General features: G+C 47.7%; 1 pseudogene; it reads left to right on the top strand.

Moving 5' to 3' along the window:
• Nucleotides 1-3,995: 3,995 nt before the first annotated feature.
• On the top strand, nt 3,996-6,507 carry LOC108522882 (histone H3-4-like; annotated as a pseudogene).
• Nucleotides 6,508-6,857: the final 350 nt, after the last annotated feature.

Raw genomic sequence — 6,857 nt, 5'->3', positions numbered from 1 at the left:
ACTACCACAAGAACAGTATGGGGGAAACCACCCCCATGATTCAAATTATCTCCCACCAGGTCCCTCCCACAACATGTGGGTATCGTGGGAGTACAATTCAAGATGAGATTTGGGTGGGGACACAGAGCCAAATCATATCAGCCATAAAAAGAGAATCACACAAGACTATTAATGCCAGGAGGTGGGCATTACAGGGGCCACCATAGATTCATTCTGCTGCAATAATACATCTTATAAAATTATTAGAGCTTTTGGTTATATGTAGAAACATGTCACTCTAAGAGCATGAGGTAAGGAGCTAACTGTACTCATGGACTAAAAAAGAAATTGATACGCTAAGACCATGGGACAGCAGAGTGTCTCTCATAAATGTGATTTTAGAAGTATATGGGTACAGAGTTGAATGCAGTGTACTGAGGCATTCAGTATGAGGGTTGAATGCACCAATAATGAAAAAATATATATACAAACATTTATTAAGTACATTCATGTGCCAGACAGTATCTGATAACTTTCCAAATGTTACTCATTTAATGTTCACAACTGCCCCATGTGGTCAATGCTATTGTTATTTTTGTTTTGCAAATGAGGAAACTAAGGTGCAGGACGTTTAGCTAGGTGACTTATTCAAGGTTGCATGGATATGAAACAGTGGAGCCAGGACTTGGGGCAGTCCTTTTAACTGCTCTGCATGTTCTATCACTCTACACTAAGTTGGAAGCTAGGGCTGGAAGTCAGGGTGGTGGAAGAGGTCTTCTCTAATTAATCATTCATTCATGCCACCTGAAACTCAGAATCTCAGGGAAGGTTGGGACATAAGGAAAAATCAAGGGAGTGATCTGGTGGCAGGAGAAGTGTTATGTCAGGGCTGAGAGAGGGACTGTTGAAACACAGCAAGGAACAGCATGAAGATGTGCAACTGGTGCTGGGAGTTTGGACAGGTGCACCAGGAGCCTGGGTGCCTGGAGAGAGTGGCCCCATTAGAACGAGAGATTTAGGCTGCTTGTGGGACAAAAGGGCCAGTTATTAGTGCGCTTGGTCACAAAAGCTCCAGCAGAATGTCCAGGGTAGACGGCAAGGCACCTTTTCTTGTGATGAATTTGGCTAATGGTGCCGAGAGGTGTAGCCTCAGTGGGCCAGCTCATCTCGTTCCTTCAAAACAGCCCCCAAATGTCTCCAGAAAAATAAAAAAGGCAAGATGTGAGTTTATCTCTTATGAATTCATCTTTTTATTTGCATCATCTCTGATGTCTTTTTTCTTTCAGTTGTTCTAAAATATACTTGGATTTTCAAATGCATGATTGCTTTTGGAACCCGAATTTCATAAAGGCTTGGTTCACGTGACTGTTTTAGAGCCAAAAGTCCTGTTTCTGACTCCCAGTGGTGACTGCAAGTCTCAGAGCACAGGTTTCACGTGGGTATCAGGGGTGAGCTTGTTCAACAAGAGTCTCCCTCCCTACCAAGGTTGGCCAGGGGAGAGTGAGACTGCCCTCTGGTGATGACCTCCCTGTGGGAAGGGGCCCATCCAACATCCAGCCTCCTGGCATTCCTCTTCTCTAATCTGTAATGTCAGGAGGATCCTACTCAACAGGATAGGAGGTTCCAGAGATGGGAGCAGTGGGGTAGAGCAATCCAGCCTGCAGTGTCCTGGAATCCAGGACAGAATTCGACCCTGGATCCATGACAGATGGAAGTTGCTGGAGGAGTTCAGAAGGGATGCACTGTGATGAAGCCTGTACCTGCTGTAAACAGGCAAGGGGAACAGGGGAGGACAGGCAACTCTTTATGTCCCCAAGAGGCTCACTGGTGGAAAGAGGGCCTGGAATAGGTTGATCAATATCTTTTGTTTTTCCCATAAGTTATTGGGGTACAGGTGGTATTCGGTTACATGAGTAAATTCTTTAGTAGTGATTTGGGAGATCCCGGTGCACCCATCTCCTAAGTGGTATATACTATAACATAAATGTTTTCTTTTATTCCTCACCGCCCCCAACTTTCCCCCCAAGTCTCCAAAGCCCATTGTATCATTCTTATGCCTTTGTGTTCTCATAGCTTAGCTTCCACATATCAATGAGAACATACGATATTTGGTTTTCCATTCCTGAGTTACTTAACTTAGAATAATAGTCTCCAACAATAAAAACGAAGATAAATAGACGGGACTTAATTAAACTAAAGAGCTTTTGCATGGTAAAAGGAACAGTCAGCAGAGTAAATGGACAACGCACAGAGTCAAAGAAAATCTTCACAATCTATACATCAGACAAAGGACTAATATCCAGAATCTCAACAAGCTCAAACAAATCAATGAGAAAAAAAAATACCATCAAAAAGTGGGTTAAGGACATGAATAGATAATTCTCAAAAGAAGATACACAAATGGCCAACAAACGTATGAAAAAATGCTCAACATCACTAATGATCAGGGAAATGCAAATAAAAACCACAATGCGATACCCCCTTACTCCTGCAAGAATGGTCATAATCAAAAAATGAAAAAACAGATGTTGGCATGCATGCGGCAATCAGGGAACACTTCTACACTGCTGGTGGGAATGTAAACCAGTACAGCCACCAGCCACCATGGAAAACAGTGTGGAGATTCCTTAAAGAACTAAAAGTAGAACTACCATTTGATCCAGCAATCCCACTACTGGGTATCTACCCAGAGGAAAAGAAGTCATTATTCAAAAAAGATACTTGCACGCACATGTTTGTAGCAGCACAATTCACAACTGCAAAATCGCGGAACCAACTCAAATGCCCATCAGTCAATAAGTGGATAAAGAAACTGTGGGATATATATATATATATATACACATATACAGATACACACACACACACACACACACAATGGAATACTACTCAGCCATAAAAAGGAATCAGTTAACAGTACTTGCAATGACCTGGTCGATGAGTATCTTAAGAAAGGTGGGCAAGCTTTGGTTACAGCAATGGCCTATGGAGAAGATTATGGCTGTATCAGACACAAGAGAGGGTCCCTTCCCTTTTCCTTGCTTTTATTCTTGTCATTTTTTTCTACCCATTTTTTTCTATTTTAGCTACTTACTTGTTTCTTACCTGTCACTCCACCTGGGCCAGGACTGTTTTGTCTACCCATCTGTCCTCAGCACCCACTGCTGTGCTTGACGTATAGTAAGTGCTTGGCAAATATTGTTGAATGCACAAATGCATGCACCACTGGCCTTGGAGATTAAGGAGGAGACGGGTACAACTATTGTCCTCTGTCTCATTGGATTTTAGCTTTGGTCATGATAGCAGTTGGCTGTGGTCTTCCTACAGATAACAGCAGACAGGGTCTGGATGGAAGGAGAGATATGGGCTATTGGGTTCTAAGTTCTCTCAGTGTTGGGTGACTGAAGTCATGCACAGAGGCCTCTCTGAGGGAGAAGCCTAGCACGGAGGTGGTTTGAGTCAGAAACAGGTAAAAGGTAGGAAAAGAGAGAAGCAAGGCTTGGCAGCCCTGATGTCTCCGCCAGGGAGAGGGCCAAGTCAAGCTGGGAGAGGCTTTAGGATTGCTGAAGGGGATTTTCAGGCAATAAAGGCAGAGGACCATTAGGGCTGCTGGGAAAGTGCTTGGTTTAAAACAAATAAGGCAACTGGCCATCGCAGCATGGCTACCATTTCTGAAGTACTGCCTGATTTAAAGCCTCTCCTGCGAAGCCAGTTCTGCCTCCTCTACTGCACCCCACCCACCATCAAGGCTTAACCACAGGTTGAGGTCAGGGAGACCTTAGAAAGGAGTCCCAGCTAGGCAAGGGAGACCCAACAGAGACGCCTGCCCTCAGGGGCCCTGGGGTCCTGGAGGGAGGAGGAAAGTGCAGCGGGGAGATGCTGGGTTCTGCGCTCCTCCCTCCAGCCCCTGGCCCGGGGGAGAGAAGAGGCTTAGACAAGCTAAGGAGAGCACTGTGGGCTGGGGCTTTTGCCGCTATACCAGCCTGGGGTGGCCACCTCAGAGCAATCCCATCCCCAGTATGGAGTGGAGGAAGGGGACCCAGTCTGGGGAAGCAGTAGACCCACTGGTGCCCACAGACACCCGAGGGCAGTTCAGAAGGAAGCGCTGTGGCAAGGCTGGGGCTCACCATGCTAGGCCAAGGACTGGGGCAGGGTGCCTGGGTGCAGTGAGCTCCCTGAGAACCCCAAACCACAGAGGAGGGTGGCAGAGGGCAGAGCGAGCTAGGGGGCACTGGCCCTGATGGGTTGGAGAGAGGCCAGACCCCCAGGTTCCCTGAGGAACAGGCTTCACAACCCCAGCACTGCAGGGCCATTTCCATGGGATGGGCCCCTTGCCTGGGGTGGGGGTGTGATGGTGGGCAGTGGCACAGTCCCCTTGCTGAATTCCTAAGGGCTGGCCACTGCAGGCATGGTCTGGGGATGTGTTCAGATAGGAAAAGCAAAGCCAGTGGGCCTGCAGTGTCCCAGTGTTTGTGAGCCCAAAATTCAAATGTTCAAGCCTAGCCCGCAATGCAATGGTGTTAGGAGGTGAAACCTTTGGGAGATGATTAGGTGATGAGGGTGGAGGCCTCATGAATGGGATTCGTGTCCTTAGAAAGAGACCCACAGAGCTGGCTAGTCCCTTCTTCCAGGTGAGAGCACAGGGAGGTATCACCTATGAACCAGGAACAGGGGCCTCACCAGATACCGAATTTTGATTTTGGACTTTCCATGCTCAAGAACTGTGGGCAATACCTTTCTGTTGAGTATAAGTCACCTAGTTTATGGTATTTTGTCAGCGGCCGGAACAGACAGAGGGCCCTCACCAGGAGACATTAGAGGAAGGCTGGAGGGACCCAGGACACCCAACCAGGGTTAAGCTACAGATTCTGGAGTCACAATTTATTTGGCAATCTTGGGCTTCATCAGAACCCAGAGATAACCCAGTCTCATCAGTGGTGATGCTGGTCAGCTCTGAGCCAGCACTTTAAGAAGATCAGATAACAGAGTAAGTGGAGAAGCAGATGTGGGAGCCCCAAACTGGCCTGGGAGGCTTTGGCTTTGAAAGTTGCTTCTACCCAGAAGTGACCCCAGAGGGGACACCCTCCCAGGCTACCTTGGGCACTCACTAATTTGCTTTCAAGGACACAGGGTTACGAGGCCGTCCACGGATCTCAAAATGCACAGATTAGTTGTGTTTGGGCATGTGGACCTGAATGACCTTTAGCCAGGAACAGTAACTGGCAAACGCTTTTCCAGCCTTCCCACTGTACAGGACACTCATTTCAGGCATCTCTTCAGGATCCACACCCCTGGCTGCGTTTCCCTGTCGTCTTTCTAACTTGGTTTTCTGCTTTGAGTGAGAAGCAATATGTGAGTCATTTTGTTGTTGTTTAGCAAATGTGTTTTGAGGCCTGGTTTTGAGCCCTGACTATGTCCCAGGCCTCCTACCAGGTCTTAGGGTGGATGGCAGCGAATGGCTTAGAGTTGGTTGCTGCACTCCAGCAGGCCACAGTCTAGCGCAGCGCTTCCAGAAGAAACGGAACGTGAGCCTCATCTAGCTAATGGGGGCACGTGTGTGCCCACTCCCCAGCCTCCGCGGCCCCAGTCAGCCTGGGGAATAGGAGGCTCCTGAGCTGCCGGTGACCTCCTGCTCATGGTGGCATGAGCATGCCGCGCAGGCAAGGTTTCTAAACATAAAGGACTCGCCTGCAGAAAATGGAAAGAAAGGGGACCCTCTGGACATTGACTAGGGTAGTCTCCTGGCTGCTGTTTATTTTTCTGTGGGTGAAGCAATTAATGTCCTAAGTAAAGATTCAGCGGGTAACCATTTATTAGCTGAATGTCTTGCTGTGGTGACCAGCAGTGACCTGCTTTTGTTAATGTGTATCAGACAATTAGCGTCACACTGTCATTACCCTAATACCATTCTACAAATGCTGTTCTGGTGTGCTGGAGAGCAATTTTGTGAGGGAATTCCATAGCAAGTAATAGAGAGTAAAGTTGAGAATTACTCGTCTTTTTCACTGCGATTTGGAAAAGATGCCTCTTTGTAGAATGAAACCATTTTTAGACTGGATTTTTTTTTTAATTAATAAAAAAGGTTAAATTTTATTAGTCAAGGTCTTTGCCGCGCAGAGCGGTTTGGTCTTTCGTTGGAGGAGCGTCGGTTTTTCGCTCCGCGACTGTGGCCTCAAACTTCGGCGCTGGGGAAAAAAAAATAGCCCGAACCAAGCCGACCGCTTGTAAATCCCCAGGGGAAAGCCCCTGCAAGGAGCTGGCCACGAAAGCGGCCAGGACAGCGCCCCTCTCCGGGGGCGGTGAAGAAGACTCATCGCTACAGGCCGGGGGCCGGGGCGCTGCGAGAGATTCGTGGTTATCAGAAGTCCGCCCAGCTGCTCATCCGGAAGCTGCCTTTGCAGAGGCTGGTGCGGGAGATCGCGCCCGATTTCAAAACCGACCTGAGGTTTCCCAGCGCAGCTATCCGTGCGCCGCAGGAGGCTAGGAAGCTACCCGGTGGGTCTGTTTGAAGATACTATCCATCCACGCTGAGAGACACTATCTCATCCATGAGAAGATACTATCTCATCCAAGCTGAGAGAGTCACCATCATGGCCAAAGACATCCAGTTGGCTCGCCGGATACCGAGAGAGAGAGCTTCAGTGAAGGCAGTTTTTATGGCGTTTTGTAGTAAATTCTCTAAAATACTTTGGTTTGTGACTTTTGTAAGAAATTGTTTACAATATGCTGCATTTGTACTTAAGTCATTCCATCTTTCACTCAGGAGGAATGCGGAAAGTGAGCGTCCACAGACCGCAGGGATGTGAGCACTGTTGCTCAGGAGTGACAAGCTGCTAATATGCAGAAGGGATGGATGATATTTCTTGCTTCTCATGATGCAT

Source organism: Rhinopithecus bieti, unplaced genomic scaffold (genome assembly GCF_001698545.2).
Source record: "Rhinopithecus bieti isolate Rb0 unplaced genomic scaffold, ASM169854v2 scaffold_68553, whole genome shotgun sequence".
Classification (NCBI taxonomy): domain Eukaryota; kingdom Metazoa; phylum Chordata; class Mammalia; order Primates; family Cercopithecidae; genus Rhinopithecus; species Rhinopithecus bieti.
The sequence above is the reverse complement of the archived record's forward strand: the minus strand, read 5'-3'. Positions and strand labels throughout refer to the sequence as shown.